Source organism: Camelus ferus, chromosome 23 (assembly GCF_009834535.1).
Source record: "Camelus ferus isolate YT-003-E chromosome 23, BCGSAC_Cfer_1.0, whole genome shotgun sequence".
In the NCBI taxonomy this organism is placed as follows: domain Eukaryota; kingdom Metazoa; phylum Chordata; class Mammalia; order Artiodactyla; family Camelidae; genus Camelus; species Camelus ferus.
Genome location: NC_045718.1, coordinates 7,857,831 through 7,877,266, shown reverse-complemented (window position 1 = coordinate 7,877,266; position 19,436 = coordinate 7,857,831). Strand labels below are relative to the sequence as shown.

The 19,436-nt window shown below is 40.9% G+C and overlaps 1 long non-coding RNA gene across 4 annotated transcripts in view; it reads right to left on the bottom strand.

Annotated features, from left to right (window-relative positions):
• The window catches only part of LOC116659338, a 329,390-nt gene that overhangs the window by 68,989 nt on the left and 240,965 nt on the right, over positions 1–19,436 (bottom strand). The gene's annotated exons all lie outside the window — the stretch shown is intronic.

Genomic DNA, 19,436 nt, shown 5'->3' with positions numbered 1-19,436 from the left:
TGGTAATAATAATTTTAAAAAAGGAATCTACTTAAACTGGCATTATTCCTGGCTTGCTAAAAATATTGCTTTTTTGTCATATTAGGATGCTGGTTTTCAAGGATCTCCTTTTTTTTTTTTTTTAAACCTAATTTAAAAACTGCTTTACTGAAGTGTAATTTGGACACAGAAAAGTTTACAAATCACCCAGGAATTATCACAAAGTAAGTCAGTCTAGGCGACCACCTCCCAGATCAAGAAAGAATGCTCCCTGGCCACCCCCTCCCGATTATTACCGCTTTCCTCCTCCTCCTTGAGGGGACCCAGGGTGACGTCTAACACTCACTCACTGTAACTGGGAATTTATATGAATAAATGGAAGTATGCAGTCGGTATTATGCTGTAAGGCTTCTTTTGCTCAAAAGTACAGTGTGAGATCGTCCATGTTGTTGCTCTACTGTCTTCATTGTGTAGAGTTTTCTGTGGTACGAACACATCACAATTTACTGATCCATTTCACTTTGGAAGGAATTTGGGTCATGGTCAATTTAGGGTTAACGTGGAAAAGGACGTTATGCTAATTCTGGTGCAAATGTTTAATGCACGTGTGCACGCATTTTCCTGGTGCGCATCAAAGCCTAAACATGCTGGGTCATTAAAGTGATTTAATTTTAAGTAAGCAAGTTGACTTCAGGTGAGGGCTTTTATTCCTTTCGTTAATTTACATTCCAAATATAGTCCTGAATTCCTGAATTCTGAATTTTTCAGAACCACCACTTAAATTTTTATAATTAAAGTGAACTTTACTTTGAACATATACATCACTTGGTATAAACTTCTTGAACTCTGGCTTTCTGTGTATGATAACTTTTAAAGAAAAGCTATACTGTATAGGCTTTTTGCCTAGAGTAATTAGAATCATTCTTAAACCTATCTCTACAAGATCTCTTTGAAGTATATTGAGTACAACTGATGCTTGGAATAACAAATTGAACATAGATCATGGCAGATAAAGCACTTGCAAACCTTCCTCGTTATGAATGCCCACCACAAAGGGTTTCTGAAAGGAAGTGCTGCTATTAACATACTTTGCAAGAAATCCTTACTTCAGGATTATATAAATTAAATTTCAGTTCACCCCAACATTTCATTCACTATCCATGAGAGCAAATTAGTTTTAGTGATCTGGCAACTCAAGCACTTAAATATTATTAGCCTTCTTCTTCTTAGCCTGTGTCCAGTGTTTGTGTTCCCACTGTTAAAATAAACATGCAAGTGTGTACTTAGGGAAATCAAAAGGCTAAGGCTTTTTTATTATAAATATTTATAGTCACTCTATCTCTGGTCAGTAGACCAACGGCTATTTTTAGAGATTCTGTAGCTCGCTAGTCATGTATTACATACCCTTATTATAACTCACTCTCTAGTTGTAGCAATTTTATTCTTTTTTTAAATTAATACACTATCTAGAATGTAACACAAGAATAAAATAGGAGAAAAAGTCAAATTTATGCAGGTGGCAAAACACCTGTTATTTTCCAGTCATGATCCAAGTCAGCAGTGGAGACGCTGAGATGGTAAGACAAGGTCTTTCAAGCACTACTTGAGAGAAGTGCCACCACGTAGCTGCAGACACTCTGATTAAATTAAAGGACTCATTGTTTAAGGCACTGTTTAAATTTGAGTCCCCCTATTCACATGATGAGAAAAGGCTTCATGTATCACCAATGACAGTGACCTTGCTCACCGCTGAGGGAGAACTGAATAGAATGCAGTTTTAGCAACAGCCTGCATTCTAATATGGACAGGATTAGACATGACAGAAAATTGATCATTTTCCAGATAGTTTAGGCCAGTCACAGAGTCATCCATCAGGCTGTTGTACAATGGATGGCACAGAGGTCAGACGGTCCATATAACTAGGTTCTTTCTCATCATGCTGCAGTTCACCCAGGTAATTCAGTCATTAGGACGGCCAAAGATTTATGATTGATTAGGCGAATTCCAGCTCACTTCCAAGACAGCCTACATCAACCCCATTGTTTACCACTCAGTACATTACTTTTCCATTTGAAATAAAACAGTCTCGCAGTAAGTAATAATTTTTGAGGCCAAATAGCTTTAATAGCTGCTACTCAGTGGAAATGCTGGCCGAACCGTCATCAATCCAGCTTAATCCTAGGCTCACTTCAATCCACCTCCACAAGTGCTTCAGTTTCAAAATAATTAAGCAAAGATAGTGGGACAGAAGAACTCTATTAGTACGACTAATTTTTTCCCCCAATTTAATTGTATCATGATCAGAGAGAAAACTCTCATCTTTATAGAGATGGATAAAAATCAAAATCAAGCTGAACTCAACCCAGATCTTCAAAACATTGTTCCATTGCAGTCTAGGGTCTCCTTCAGTTACAAGAATTTTCCTTAAGAAGCTGCCACTTAAAAAGAATTTTAAATGACACATCGGTTAGCAGGATGAGAGGTAGTGGGAGTTCATTCCCATCACAGGAGCACAGGCACGAGGGCAGCAAACAGCACACTGCCTGCAGGGGACGGCACAGAGCCCAGCATGGCTGGGGCCATGCAGGAGATGCGGCCAGAGAGGTCTGCAAGAGCTCCAAAACGGAATTAAACAAGGGGTTAAAAAACGCACCATTAAACTATGCTGGTAATGGATTTTGAGCAAGAAAGAGACATGTTCAGAAACGTTCTTTTAAAATCACCTTAGATGCCACTCAAAAGCTTGATTACAGTGGGACATGCCTGCAAACGGAGGGACCTACAGGAAAGGCAGTGCAACAGTCCAGGAACGGAACACTCTGGGCGCGAACTCAGGCAGTAACTGAGAAGTTAGGAGGGTTCAAACAAGACGTGTTTAGAACGTTGACTAGATGAGACTTATTTATCAATTGAATATGGACAATGTAAAGAGAAGTAGGATTCTGGAACGACACCTAAATCGCCTCCGCGGAGGGGAAAACAGGCTCAGTGCGAGCTGTGGAATATGTAAGGTACCTGACATACTTCCTCGTGGAAGTTCCCAACAGGCAGTTGAGATGTAAGATCTTGGACAGACATATGAATGAGGCAATCATCAGCGTACAAGTGGTAGTCGAAGGCACCCAGGTGGATAATGTCACCTCAGGAAAAAGGAAAGTAAGAGTTAGGACCTCGGAGAACACAGGTAAGCCCACAGAACACTAAAATGAGGGAGCAGAAAGTGATACGAGTTTGTTTCACCAGATAAGCTTTGGCATCGCTGTAGTGGGGGAGGCAATTAGTCATTTTGGCAGCCAACAATTTCTGATCGTTGAGATAATGACCAGCTCAGCAGAGCAGGGATGTGGCAGAGCAGGGATGTGGCCGAGCAGGCAAGGGGAGGGAGAATCCAGGCTGGTAGGTCATGAGCAGCGGCAATGCCACGGGGAGGCTGGTATTATTGGGGCGTTAGGGACCTCACTGTGGAAGCCTTTGTTGAGTTCAGCAGTTGTGGGCACCAGCATCGTGATGACACGAATGGACATGTGTTCTGGTTGAACTGTGTCCCTAACCTCAGTACCTCTGAATGTGACCTTATTTGGAAATACGGCTGTTGGTGTCATTAGTTGAAATGAGACCACACTGGATTAGAGTCATCCCTTAATCCAATGATGACAAACGTCCTTATAAGAAGAGAGCCATACGGAGACGCCAGAGGAGAACAGCATGAGAGACAGAGGCAGAGACTGGAGTGTCACAGCGGCAAGGTGGTGCTGCCCTGGGACCGAGGGCCACCCCAACCACCAGAAGCAAAGAAGAGCCAAGGAAGGATTTTACCCAGAGTCTCAAAGGGAGCACAGTGCTGCTAACACCTCCATCTCAGAACTCTAGGCTCCAAAACTGAGAGAGAAGTTACTTCTGTCATTGCATTAAGCCACCCAGTTTGTGCTGGTTCTTACAGCAGCCCTAGGACACTGGCAACAACACTCAGAGCCCAGCTCGGCATCACAGGGCAGTTCTAAACCAGGACACATGCGATCAGCTCCCCCGGGATCTCCTGGGCTTGGAGGACGTTGTGCCCACGGTCTGATTTCAGCAAAGCACCCGAGTTCATTCAAGTTAAATTGAAAAATCATTTTTCTTTGTATTTTTAATCACATGATGTCAATAAACAGGTTAACGGAATTTCCACTTTAAAAAAATATATTCTTCTGGGCCTGTGCCTTACTTAAACTTTGTACATGTGCAAGGTTAGCTGGATAATTAAAGTCATTTCCCAGAAGATTTAGGTCAGAAAAATAATTAACCTGAATTATCTAGGTGATAATTTTTTTTAAAAAAGGGGGGGAAGTAGGGGAGAGATGGTGCTATTTTCTCATGACCTATATATTAAAATGCCTCAGTCTTCAAGTGATGTTTGATGTACAGACTCAGCTCCATTTGAAAAAAAAAATACCAAAAAATTTTTAGAAATAAAAATTCACGGAAGGAATATATCAAAGTCTTAGTTTTTAAATATCTCTATTAAACCTCAGGTATCCCACTGTTTATAAGATTTTTTTTCATTATCACCATAGATCTCTAAGCAATGAAGAAAATTCTCATAATTTTTTTTAGCTAGTATACCAATATCTCAAAGCTCCTGGAATAACCTATGTGGTTTATGTTTGCATTCTTTCAGGAGAGGAAAATATATATATTTCAAGAAAGAAAACAAAAATATCCAGCACCTAGGGCAAAATGTAAGGGAAGAACGCTCCAACAAAATCTGACTTGCACAATAAATCTGTTCTGTCAGTTCCTGGACAGGCATGTTTATGTTGACCTCCTTCTGTTTGGAGAGAGAGGAAAGAAGCTGGTGTTGATAAAAGGTTATAGCAGAATAAAAAAATAAATCGGGACACAAAATAGTGACATGAATTGCCCCCGCCAGTCAGGACTCTGTGTTTATTATTTTTCTTTCATTATGCATACAAACACAAACTGCAGTCAATTTCCCCTTCTATTCCCTCCAGACTGGGAGGAGAAATGCCTCTTTCCTGGCAAGTTGCAGGGAAGCTGTGGAAGCTAAGCAATAACAATTCCAGCGTTTGATAAGGATCTTCCTGTCTTCAAGTGCATGATGTTTTACTCTGACCAATAAAAACCCTAAGAAGTCAGTGCATCCTCTCTTTACTGTAACATACAGGCAGGTCTATATCACACCTATCAGTTCACCCGTCAAAGTCTGTGAGTGTTCACTGGAAAGACTGCTCTGAGAATAAACATACCGTAGGTAGGTGCATACTAGCACAGGAGCAAGAAGAGAGAGAAGGAACAGAGGGTGAAGAAGGAGGGCAGATGTGAGTGAGGATTATTTTGCATCTGTGACATTTCCAACGTTCACTCAGAGAAGGACTCATTACTCTCTTTTTTTTTTTTTTTTTTTACGTAGTAAGGTTGTGACACAAAATATGAGATAAAGTCACTGATGGAAACAGGTACCCTAAGCCTAAGATGCCAGTTTCATTACTAAGTGAAAGGTGCTCCTCGGTGGTCTGGGTGCACCTGGGGTGTGAGCCACGTGGAAATCCACCCGCACTGCAGTTTCTCCAGCCTCGCAGCCCACACACCGTGAACTACGTGGCCCCCCGAGTGCCTCCTGTGAACAGACCCTGTGTGGGTGCTGTTGTGACCCAGAGACCCGCAAACACATAATTAAATGCAAGTTATGCATTCCCTATGAGAAACACAGATAAAGGCACTTATGTCCCAAAGAGATAAGATTTTTTTTTAACATAAATCTTTAGTGAAAAGAATCTCTTTCAAAAACACTCATTTTCCTCTGAAAAAAAGCAGCACAGAAAACTAGCAATATTTACCCATCTCCGCAGAAAGCTACACACAGGCTCACAGCGCAGCCTGGGTGAGCCTGCTCCCTTCCTCTGTGACTGTCCCTTCACTTGGTTTATTCACCAGCGCATCAAAGGCCTGTGATCACTCCTCCTCCTCCAGAGCTCTGAGACAACAGGAGAGGCATTTTACTTCAAACCGTCACAGCCGTAGGACCTCAGAGCCACCGCAGAAGCGGTTAGATCTGTGTTTCCCCTTTCTGGGTGACCAACGCGCGAGGAAGACTGTAACGCTGGCTGATGATCCCCAAATGCTCCCCATGCGTCAGCCTCCACTTCCAGTCTGATATATGTGTACTCACTTAATGTCACTTAATCCTCCAAACAGTGCCACCAGACTGTCGCCATCACCGTCTTCATCTTACAGGTGAGGAAACCGAGGCTCACAGAATGACGATCATTGAGCTAACGATTGCCCATGACGGGGGCCTGTCAGCTTTAACTCTAGAGATGACATTATTAACCCCAGGGTCCACTGCTTCCCTGGGGCAGGCATTCAACCCACCAGACTTTCCAAGCAAATCAAAAAGATTGTTCTCCTCTGTCCTTTAATAGGTGCGCATTTTGATCCATTTCTACTCTTAGCTGGTTAAATGCTGAGGGTTATCTCTGCCATCTAAATGATATTCCCCCTGTGGTTGTACTGAATAAACTTATTAAGAGAAAATTGTTCTCAAGTAAACTGGAGCCTTCACAGAAATAGCTGGCACCCATCAAGGACCACCTTTAACTGGTTTAAGGCACAGCAGGTCCAACTGGCTATTCAAGGTGTCTCATTACAACCCGAGGGATGGAGTCTCTTCGGCCAGGGCTTTATCTCTGCATCTCCTCCTCCTCCCGTTCAGTCCCATTAGCAATCAGACGATTCCTGTCTCAGACTCAGGACCTGGTCGACACTGCGGTGGGGGGAGGTCATTCCTACGTTACTTGCTTTCACCCACTGCAAAGCTGGCTCCTGCATCAACTGCTAGCCTCACCGTGTCTTCCCCATGGTTCTTCGCCAGCCAATACTTTCCACGGATCTTTTTTAAAGAGAACAAAAAAGAGGGGGAAAAAAAAGCTCTGACACTTGCAAAGCCTATAGGGGAAAAATTGTTCTCACGAAGGAAAGCAACACACACGTCTAGATAAAACAGAAGCGCCTTTTAATATGAAAGCGAAGAAGCCCACCTGCACGTGCTTTACGCTTTTTATCCTTTTCATGCCCATTTTCTGCCTCCATATGTTTGCTGAATGCTTATATGTGCCAGCGCTTGTTTTAGCTACTGTCCTAGGGAATGCAGAAGGAAACTAAGCTTCCTAACCTTATGAAATTCACATTTAATGGGAGCAAACAGAAAATAAACAAGTGGGCAAACCTGTCAGCAAGCTAAGGTCAGAGGTAGTAAGTGCTGTGAAGGAGGTAAGCAGTGCCTGAGGACGGGGAAGACCGGTGGGGATGCGGAGAGCGCGGGACAGAAGGGGCAAGACTTACTAACAAGCTGACTTTTCGTTGAGATGGGAAGGGTGAAAGGGGGGCAGCCCCTGGAAGGGCTGGGGAGCACTGTTTCCAGCACTACCTCGTTTATTCCTCCCTGAGACCCAACGAAGTGAGCGTTCCAGAGAGAGGAGCAGCCTTCACAGCTAAGAACACCAAGCTCTCAGCTGTTAAATGATTTACCCAAAGGCTCCCACCAGTGCTCCTATCAAACATGAGGCAAGAACCATGACTCACGGCAGCCAACTGCTCCTTCTCTTATCAATGCTCGAAAATAAAACTCCTACCTGCCAAAAAATTCAAATTACTTTCCCACGAGTGATCTTCCAGAAGATCTAAACAACTCAAAGTTGTTTCTCTCAACCCCTTGGGTAACTATACCCAACGGCTGTATCTTCCTGTAAGTGAACTGTGAAACGTACCATTTAATAACCAATAATATATAAATGAGGAACACGGTAACTCGTAATTCTTGGTTTTAGGACATCATATTTCCGCAAGCTTATTGACTCTATTTGCTTTGGATAATTATGTTAAGTAGGCTATAGTGTAACAAGCAATAAAAGCATTTTAAATAAATACGACTTTGGTCACCAATCATACGTAACGAGTGAGAAATACACTATAAGTAACTATTTGTATATACATGTTTTGTTTATGCACACATTTATCTTTTGTAAATGATTTACTTTGTGTGATTTGTACAAAGAAAGTCAAATAATAAATTCCTAGTACGCCAGGTAGGACTACTTCCAACCCACTGGCAAAATTAGCGCCTGTTTCCGAGAACCCTGGTTAAATTTTCAAACACTTCAACAACCAGAACACAGATTTGCAAAATGTGTAAGCTGCTATAAATCATCCACCTCCAAGCCCACAATATACAAATTTACACAAAGACACGCACGCCTACCACCTTCCTCCTTACAGTCTAAACATCTGTGCCCCCCTCAGAATAAAGGTAGAGAAAAGACAGACGGTGGCCCACGACTTCTGGAAAGATGAGGCTGTGGAAAATAGAGTAGCTAAGTGTTCAACACATGATACGAAACCAATAAAAGTCTTCCGTGTGTGTGCGTGGGGAGAGACATGGGGAAACAAGCGCAGAGGTGTTCCCGAGGACGAAGAGGCCCTTAACACCCGCCCGAGGAAGGCACCTGGGCCCTAAGAGAACCTCAGTGCGCCTCGTCTGCTGTCTGAACGTAGGCTTTAGTCGGAACGCGCTCGTGGAGTTCTGCTACCCTCCATTACTCCCAGCTCATTCCTGTCTCCAGCTTCTTGAGCAGAAGGATCTTAAAAGTAGCCTATTTTGAGAACTGCCATTTCTAGTCAGTTCAGGTGAGTAAAAGGGTGTGTGAAGTAAGGTGTGTGGACAGAATTTAAAACATTTCTTTACTGGTACGCTCATTTTCAGTGCTTTCCAGTGTCAGCCAAAGAGGGGTCTCTGTGGTAAATTTCAGAAGTTCAGCCCCTGGTCCCCTTAAACTAGTTGAAGGTTTTTTTTTTTCCAGTCACTGCTTTGGAGGAAACCAAACCACCCCAAGACACAGACCATTGATGATCAACTTTCCAATACATAACACAGAGTTGAGTCAAACCAACTGAGGTCTGAGAAGAATCAGTGTGATGCAGGGAGAAAGCTTCGAACATATATTAAAAGAGATCTGGATTCAAACTGATTGTGACACTTAAACCTGGATCAACTTGGGAAAAAAAGTTTACTTCCTTTAAAGTTCAACGACCTTACTTGTAAACACTGAATAATACCCTCAATCTTGCTGGGTTATTTTTATGACAAAATGAGATAATACATACAAAATGTTTAGCAGAGTTTTAGCAACAACATCAGAATTAGTTCTAAATATAATGTTTCAGTTCTCCAAAAGTGACTTTCTCATTTTTCTCTCTTAGTATTTGGAGAGAAAAGAGTTAACGCATCTGGTTTGGGAAGGTTCACTCTGTTTACCATCAGAGGTCCCTGGGGGAGAAAAAAAGAAACAAATGATCTGATCTCTTTGTTGAGAGGGTAATTGGACTCTCAAGCAAATACAGGAATGATATTTGCTATGAGGAGGGATCTTATGTATTAACAGGATGTCCATGGTTAGGTGTTGCTTGCAGAAAATAAACCCAGCATCACTGCATTCATGAGAAATGATTCCATGGAATAAACCACACACACATGAGAGTCCCAGATGTTTGCTTTCTGTCAGGACCCACCGCCTACCTTCCAACACCCATTCCTGAACCTTTGAAAGCAGGCAGTGCACCATGACAGAGCTAAGATTAGGTAAGACTGAACTCTGTAAGAGGTGCTCTTTAACAGCGTTTTAGTCTACTTTTGACACTAGATTATTGACTATAATTACACATCCATCCAGTCCAGTTTACTATTTTCAACATTTCAGATATTTTAAACTTAGTACTTTGCGAAGATGTTAAAAAAATAAAAGATATTCCCATATAAAAGTATCGAGCAATATTCGTTCTGTGTTTTTTAGAAAACTGTTAACACCTACATTTTAATGATCCAGGTTATGAAAAGATGATTTTGGAAATTATGTCTCATAGATAAAAACATCTGTGGATTTCCACGCATGAACTGTAGCTGCTTCCTAAAATATGTGAGCCCTGAAAGCTGTGAAACTATGGAGAAATGAGTTTAACATTTCTTTGTCTTCATTTTCCAATGGAAACAAAAAGACCATAAATTCTGCCCCTCTTTTCTAACTTCACAAGGATGCTTTTAGAGTGTCCTGGTGACAGATTGTTGTGCTTATTTGTAACCTGTCAATGAGCACTAACTAGCACATTACAATGGGAAACTTACTGTGAGCTACAGAACGAATTACTAAAGCAGTACGCTGCTTTACATAACACTATCTTACAAATATTATTTCATTCAATTCTCCAAGAAGGCCATAGGACAGGTGTAAATGAGGCTCAGTGGAGATAGCTAGCTAATCCCAAATCCCAAGCTAGGAATATTGAAGGAGTGGGAAGCGAACCAACTCCCCCGATGCTAAATCGCTTGCTGATTCTTTCCAAGAAATCCCGCAGTCTGCTTTCTCTCCCTTACTGCTTTCGTGCTAAGTAACCCCCAAACTTCTCCCTTACACTCTCTGCAGTAGTTTTAACCCAGAGGCTATGCTCCAGGAAGAAGGTGATGGGCCAGAAAGACCCACGGAGGTTAAGGGGAAAGCAGCAGCCTGGAAAGCGCCCTGATTGTTCTCACCTTGTCTGCTCCATCCAGGTTTTTTTCTATAAAACTTTGAGATCCCAACTCCAAGACAGGTTCACAGCTTCTAAGGCATGAGCCTGCTCCAACTCCCCTTTGCCTGGCAAAGCAATAAAGCTGTTCTTTTTCTCCCAAAACTCTGCCTCTGAGTCTCAATCTGGCATTCAGGGTGCAGAGGCCAGTTTTGTGGCAACAATATGAAGGAAAAACCTAAAATAATAATATGAACTGAATAACATTCAAAAATCCAAGCAGAGGGTTTTGAATGCTCAGGAACCGTGAAGGAGCTGAGATTTTATTCTACTTTGAAGCTAATGAGTTGGCCTGTCGTAGTTCCACGGCTGCGGGGAGGACGTGAGGCTCCCGGGTCAGAGACAAAGGACAGCTCATCACTGCAAAGCAGGAGCCAGGACGTCAGCATCCACACTGGTTCCCCAGGTTCAAATTCCCACACAGCAATACCAAGAGGCTCAGGCAACACACACATGTGGTGGCTCGCTCTCAGAACCCTGCGGCCAGGGAACCACTCACGATGGGTAGTGAGAATGCCTGTCCTTTGTGCCATTTTCTTATCCTCCTGACAGTGACCTTGCCAGCCTCTTGCTCCAGAGGGAGACACTGTACCTTCCCATGCAGTTAACTGTACAAATACTGAAGAGAGTCCAGAACAAAGGCAGTCAATGCCTCTCAAAGCATGAAGAAGTGTGAGAGAGACACGGAGGTGATCTATTACCTGTTTCATAGTCCCTGTCTATTTGCCGACAGTAATTAAGTGTCATAAAAAGCAAACGCAGGTGGTAGCAAAAAAAGTGCACGGACCTTGAACCATCCTGCGGCCCTTTGAGCCTCCACATGCAACTAACAAACAGGCAAGCCTTTTCTACGCTGGGATTTATGAAGTGCTTAAAATGTGATTAATAACTTTGTGATCAGATGAAAAGTAATCTGAGGAGGCTATTCTTGGGAGACGGTTCATGGAAACTGATTATAAGATACAGATGAAACAAGCTAAATTAAAACATCAGCTTTTAGATGCCATGACATTAGCTTTTTCTTCGTGCCCCATTTGACGTTCTTTTTTTAAACCAGAGCACTAAAAAAAAAACTTTTAAATGACGGAATTGTCCAGCTAAAAACAACTGTGATTTCTCTTTACTAGGTTGACTGTTTCTAAAGCATCTCATGGAGAGACTGCCTTCACTTGTTGTGTTACTTCTGTATCAGGAGAAATTCCCACTGAGCTTGAATGAAACAACCTTGGGTTAGCCATAATTAATCTTACATTTGATATGTTCCTTCTATTTTCTATGAGCAAGTAACAAAAGCAGCTGATTAAAATTCTAAATGCAGTGCTGATATAAAATATCCATTAGTGGAAAGGTGGCCTGCTTATAATCCCATTAAAGCTGCCAGCATTACCCTAATTCTTAGTATCAAATGACAAGACTAGTGGATGACTCTCTACAGCTGACAGAGCATTAAATGGCTATGATAAAAAAAAAGAAGAAAAAACCCCAAGTCTCCTTGTTGGAATGTGTTACAGAAACTGCCCCCACTGGCATATGATGACTCTTCTATTATTAGTTTAAGTTCTAATTAACATATATATATACATATATTTTTTTTTTTAGTTGAGGTGTAGTTGACTCACAATGTTGTGTTAGTTTCTGGTATAGAGCATAGTGATTCAGTTATATATATATTCTTATTCATTATAGGTTATTACAAGATATTGAATATAGTTCCCTGAGTGATGGAGTAGGACCTTGTTGTTTATCAATTTTATATATAGTAGTGTATATAGGCTAATCCCAAACTCCTAATTTATCCCTCTCCCCACCCCTTTTGGTGGAAGCAATCTAAATATGTCCATCAACAGATGATTGGATAAAGAAGATGTGATATATAGATGTACGTTATACACACACACACACACAAAATGGGATACTACTCAGCCATAAAGAAATAAAATAATGCCATTTGAAGCAACATGGATGGACCTAGTGATTATTATACTAAGTGAAGTAAGTTAGACAGAGAAAGACAAATGTCATATATCAGTTATAAGTGGAATCTTAAAAAAAAGATGCAAATAAACTTATTTATAAAAAACCAGAGAGACTCATAGACATAGAAAACAAACATATATATATATAATATATAATATATGTATATATAAAAATATATATAATGTATATCTATAAATATATATACTGTGTGTGTATATATATATATAAATAATTTCAGAAAGCACGTAATACTAAGTTCTTCTGATTAACTTAGAGTGAAACCGTCTTTTTCCCTGAAGTAGCAGAGTTTTAGGAGAGGTGACAAGAAAATCTCAACAACAGTTCCTTACATTTCATTTCTTAGCTTCAGGTTACTTCATCCACCTGCCGTGATACCCAGAGTCTCGTTAGAGGTTCATGTCTCTGAATTGTGATGTTGGGCATCTAAAGGTCTCATTTCAAGGCATCTTCTCCTTGGATACCTCATCCCCAGATGGTCCGTAAAACACTGAGGCATGTGCATTTTGAAAAGAGACGTATTTTGAGTGAAAGGCAAGAGAAAGCAGATATACATCAGGTACCTGTTTCCTTCCCATCAGTGGTCTACGTAGGTAAGTGTGCAGGAACACACAGTCAAGACCTCCGTACTTGGAGACCGTGGAGAATGGAAAGCACAGAGAGGGAACAGACGTCTCACCCCAGTGAAGAATAACCTCATAATGCAATGAAGTCAACAGAAGATGCCATTAATTCTCAACTGGAAACAACCATAGTTCACAACCAAAGTGGCTGAGAAACCGATGAAGCAGGAGAGCCGCGGTTTCACAGAACACAACAGATGAGATAATTCGGTGAGTTTTCCAATGGTGTGAAAACCATGAGACAAAAGTCATAAAGTTGCATGAAGCTCCAGGATCAACGTGCACATAAAGCAAATGCGTTCTGAGGACAGATGCTTCTCTTTGTCTATATGCGGTCTTCTCACTTAACGGCTTTTAGCTAAAACTTGTTTATGTACATTAGGGACATAATGTCTTGTCCTATATTTCACATGACTTCTGAACAGTAGTAAATATTTTTTTAGCATCATCTATGTCCCAGGCCCTCTTCTAAGCATTTTAAATATAGCATCTCATTTATGCCTTACAATAATCCTATGAAGTAAATAACATTACAGCCATCCTTGACTTTACAGATGAAGAAATTGAGGAACAGGGATATTTAGTAAATTTCCCCAAATCATACAACTAGTGAGTTGTGTGACTGGGTTCAAACCCAACCTGTCTGGCAGCAAAGCCCATGGTTCAATCACTGAAAATACTTCCTGTTTATGGAATGTTTAGAAATAAGAACTTATCAAATAAGAACTTATCATAGCAAGTAGTTCATGAAATTGATTACTACAAAGATTTACTACCAAGTGCACAGCCTGACACGCTAGTATACAGATACATATTCATATGTACCCCTGCATGTGAATTTATCTCACCCATATATTTCCAAACAGAAAGAGGAAGTCAGTTTTTCTTTTAGAACAGTGGATAGGAACTTGTGCCTATAAATTCAGGCTTTGCAAGGACTTCATGAAGATGCAAAAGCCTTAACAAAAATTCTTCTTTCAGTATGTAAATATCAAGTATTTTTCATTACAAACTTTTTAATACAACAAGGACATACTGCTGTTCCCAAGACACACACATTTGCACATACACATATCCTGCACCTGGCACACTAGAATAATGTCAACTGTGTTTACTTCAATAATTATCTTCAAATACACACATGTAGTGATTTTAGCTGAATGTCAGCTCCCACATGGCACTTCCCTTGTCTAGCTAAGGCCTCGAGGAAATAAATCAATGGATCAAAACCCAGGAAAACGCTAATCCAGCCCTTGAAACATTAAGGGGAACTGGAATGTCTAAGATTTCCCCAGAGGTATTACATTCTACTTTGCAAATAACACTCATAATAAAAAGACAGTTAAATCATACAAGGAAACGGTCATTTGAAACGACAACGTGCCACATACCTCATTAACCAGTAGGAAGTTATTACTGAGGTGGAAATAGTAATTTTTTTTTTTGTAGACCAAGGAAGCTGATTGTCGTATCTGTGTCTTTATAAAATACAGGTGTCTGGGTCCTCGCCGAGATTCTGATTTAACTAGTCCTGGGCATGACTAAGGACCCTGGAAGTGCTCTACCCTTCTATGCATTTCTCACGTCCAGTTCAGGTTGAGAATTATTGCTTTAAAAGGAAGAGTTATGTGGACACGTGACCTTATACTAATGCCCTATGGGGTCATTAGCTGTTGCACTTAGGGGTGAGAGGTAATCAGAGAGCTGGCTGAACAGTACTTAGAGACCATGATCATGACTAATGAGTGATTAATATTTTGAGGTTCTTACCTAGTTCCCCTTAAGAGTCTGGGTGATTTAGGTTCTCTTGACTTTATTACAAATATAAGCATATAGTCCAGCCAAGTAACCATTAATTCATGTCCATACGTCTGTCTCAGTGACTCCCCACATATCACACAGCAGGATCAAGGGCTCTAAGTGCAGCAGATCTCAGTTCCCCTATGAGCTGGTCTGTGACCTCTGCTCTCCCCACAGTGTGTGTGCTCTTGCCAGCCAGTGCCCACCATCAGCTCCCCAGCCCTCATTCCACTTCATGCCTCCATGACTTTGCATAGACTGATCCCTATGGACTGGGGATCCAGGTCTCCAAAGCAATTTTGAACATACATGCTTTCACTACTGAACATGGACCAACATTTATTTTTTATTATTATTGTAAACGGCATTCACATTAGCCAGGATAGATCCTAATATCCAAGTGCAGGTGGAAAGGGTCAGACAAGACAGAACCCAGGCTGCCAGATTCTAGCAAACCTTAACTGCACCGCCAGGATCACACAGCCTCCTCTGACCTGGGCCAAGAGAGAGGTGACTGATGGTTAGGGTACAGCTCTTCTCAGCTTTGGCACCAAAGTGATACATATCACACCCAGACACAGGCATATTATTTAGGAAAAAAATATAATAAAACATACACTTTTCTGATTATGAAATTAACTATGATGAGAAGAGCATGTTAAGAGGACCCAAGTTCCACTTCCATCACTATGTGAGCCAACGGTTCCAGATACTGCATGTCTCACCCCAAGCTAATCCAGCTCACGCCTACCATCCGCTAACAGTGGGAGAGCCTGGCTGTGTCATCAAAAATCTCTCAGCACCGTGATCCAACAACTTCAACCATATGCTGCACGGTAATCTGTGTTTACTGGGACACTCAGAACCACTGATTTAATCATTTTATTGTCACTCTGTGTTAAGGATCCCCAAAAATTTACTCCAGAGCCTTTTGTTAGCCACTCATTACTTTGCTTCCTACCGGGGCTATTTTTATAGCAGAAAAAGTACCCTAAAATATTTTCCTTTTTGACATACAAATACAAAGTTGGAATCTACATTATGAATGCCTGGTTCATTACATATACTTTTATTATAATATATATAATTTTTTAGACACTTAAAACCAATGAATACTGTTCTCAGATTTTGGATCTGTTTTGAAAATTAAACCACCAAGATCTTTTGACTAATTATATGAAATGTATGACTAAGTTCAGAAAGTGTAAGAGAAAGACAGTAATCAAGGATGACTTGAGCTTTTTGATCTGAGACACTTAATAAAAAAAAGCAATGAAGTTGCTGTCACTCACTCTGGGAGGCTCAAAAGGACGAGATTTGGGGAGGGGAGGTTAGGGGTTTAGTTAGGGACATATTAAGATTGAGTTATCTATTCTATTTCCAAGTGGACATGCAGGCAATGGCTGTATGAGACTGGATTACAGGAAATATGTCTAGACTGATACAAATTTGAGATATAAAGGATTTTCAAAGATAATTTTAATTACCTTACATTACATTTAAATTACATCTAACTTTCATCTTTAGCTGACATTAATATATGACCCCACATAAGATTCTACTCCCTTACACCTTGTATTATTTATAAAATACATCTTAACCAATGTAGTAATTATTAAATTCAATAAGAGAAATGTTTGAGTTAGGATTTAGTCTAATTGCTTTAACCAAGCATTTTTAAACAGAAAGTAAACATTTTCTACCAACTATAAAGAAAAAATTGGAAAACCCTCCAAGTTGGAAAAAATTGGAAAACCCTCTCAGTTGACCTTGACTACACATCTCTTCTATCAGGAGCCAAAACCAGACAAAACTTTGCAGTATAAATGATTTTGCTTCCATTGCAGTGGGTCTCCTAGGTCATTTACATGAAGTAAAAATCGGGATTCACTTTAAGAGCCCATGTGCCCAATCTTACAGTGCATCTGTACAATAACTGTTTGGAAATTATCCTGTTAATTTGATCAGTTGAGACTCTCAGGGCAAATAACTCAGGCTCAAAGGTAGCATTGTTCAAAGAATATCTGTTGCATTTTGAACTCTAAGTTCCTTTATTACTTGTTAGTGGTAACGTTTCCTCACTGCTGGTTGGAGGGGAAAACTGACCCCACCTGTACTAAAATAAAATAAAGAACAAATAAATGCTCTAGTGTTGATTAAAACTACTTTGTACCATTTGTCTCTCCCCTGGAAAGTAGGAAAACAGAATAAATAATCCTAAGTCACCCCTAAATGCAAAACGAGGTTGAGTCTTGAGGAGAAAGGATGGGGGAAATGACATTATGGTTTTATTTTAATAGTCTATGCTTATGATACAAAGTTGATAAGTAAATGAAACAAAATCAAGTAATTATTATCTGACATGAAAAATCATGTGCCTATTTTCCAAAACAATCTCAGAAAACATCTTGTTCCTTAAAGAGGTAGAGATATGTTCAAGCAATATTCAACAAAATATCAGAAATCCAGCCTGTGCTTTTGAAAGGTCATTTATGTTTTGAGGAAACATTTTTTTTTAAAAAGCCCTGATCAACACCAAATGGTCAACATGCCAAATGGCAAAATTGGATCTAGAGGTCTTGTACTCTTCTCCAGTTACAGTTCAGAACAGAAGATGAAATGAAAATAGTATTATATTAGAAAATTGTTGTATTTGCCAGTGATTCAAGGTAATGAAAGGGCTAAATCTGGCCACCTGACAGATCTTGCTTTTATTAGAGTATTCTGGTTTGGTAAGTTGGAATTTGAGGCAGTTTATCTTCAATGCAATAATACTGGGTTATATGGAAAAATAATAAAAAGCAGTGTTTCTCCTTTTCTTTGGGCAATTTACTTCTGGGGCTGAATAACTTGCCTCCCATGAATTATGCAGTTCCCACCATCTTCTCAGTATAATGCAAGAAGACAGTCACCACCAGAGGATTTACTGGTTCTGAGAACCAAAGGCAAAGGATATTTCCTTTGGGATTGAGAGGAGGACAGAGTAGGTTTCAGCCACATTGATTTCACACAACCTAAAATGCATGGCCATTTAATTATTGTAAAATATGTTTGAAAAAGCAAAGCGCAAGAGTTTCAAGAGGTACAATTTCGCACAAACTACAAACTCAAGTGGACAAATTATATATATTTTTTTCTTACAATGGAACTTAATTTCTACCTCAGCCTTTATTTCCCCAGAGAAAAGGAATGTCCTCTGGTCATATCCAGATAAACCTGGCTGTTTCATTACCTAAGGTTTATACTCAGCCACGCTCGATACCCTCCTTCTCCGTCCTTCCCAGAGGTGGGGGCACTGGGGTCTCTCCACGGCTTAGTTTCGCTGTGCCCTGGCCTGCCGTCCTGAGATGTGATCATTGCATCACGGTGTGCTCAGTCGTGAACGTGGCCGTGCTCCTCTCCACGCCTGTCGTCCGTCTGTCTGCACTCTCCCATACAGGAATCCTCCAAGCCTGGGCCGTCCACATCTGGGCTCTGGCATGTACAACCCCTGCTTACATCTGTGCCTGCATCCCTGAGCCACATCTGTGAGCCTCCTGCAGAGCATCGGCTCTCGGCATCGTAACCCTGCCTCCCCAAGCCATGTGGAGGTGCTCTTCTTCCCCACCGGGGTGTTCCCACCAAGGCTGCAGTCAGGCGCATCCATGCAACCATCTCTGCTTTCTCCCCCTGTAGAGGCACAAGGCTTTTTCTGCCCCACTCACGGTTCCTAGGCAACCATGTGAACTGTAAGCTAGCATTCTCCTCTCCTTAGGCCCCATGACCTCAAGAGGGTCATCATCTTCTCCCAAGGGTTTGGGGGTGAATGTTGAGCAACTCAGACCAGCATCTAACTCTCTTCTTTAGTGACCACGTGGTCCTCACTTTACCATTAATTTAGAGGCTGTTCTCTAATCTCACTCAGCCCGTACAGTCTTCTTCCCACAGACATTTCCTTTCCTAAACCTGGTCATAGGCTTTAAAAGTGAACAGCCAATGCTTGCAACATCACGTTCTGTAGTTTCTCCAAATGACCTTCCCCTCTGCTCAACTGGAGCATTGATGACCTTAATCCTTGTTGCTCGAATGGACTAGGATCACTGGATTTAGAAAAATTAAAAATGTCTATTTAATACTTTATATATCATCCTGTGGCACCGCTGTTTTCTCAATCAACATGTCTTATTGATAAGAGCTATGGAGTCAGACAAAAATTATTTTCAGTCCTAGTCAATCATTCATTCAGCAAACATTATATTACATGCCTACTAAGTACCCCAAAAATGCCCTTGGCACTGGGGATGATGATAAAAACTAGTCTAGCACTTGGTCTTCAGGAATCGTACAGGAATCAAAACAAAATCACAGAAATGAAGACGCGGTGATGTCATGTGAATAACACTATGAAACACAGATGGGTGATCCTGATCCCAGGTCGGATCT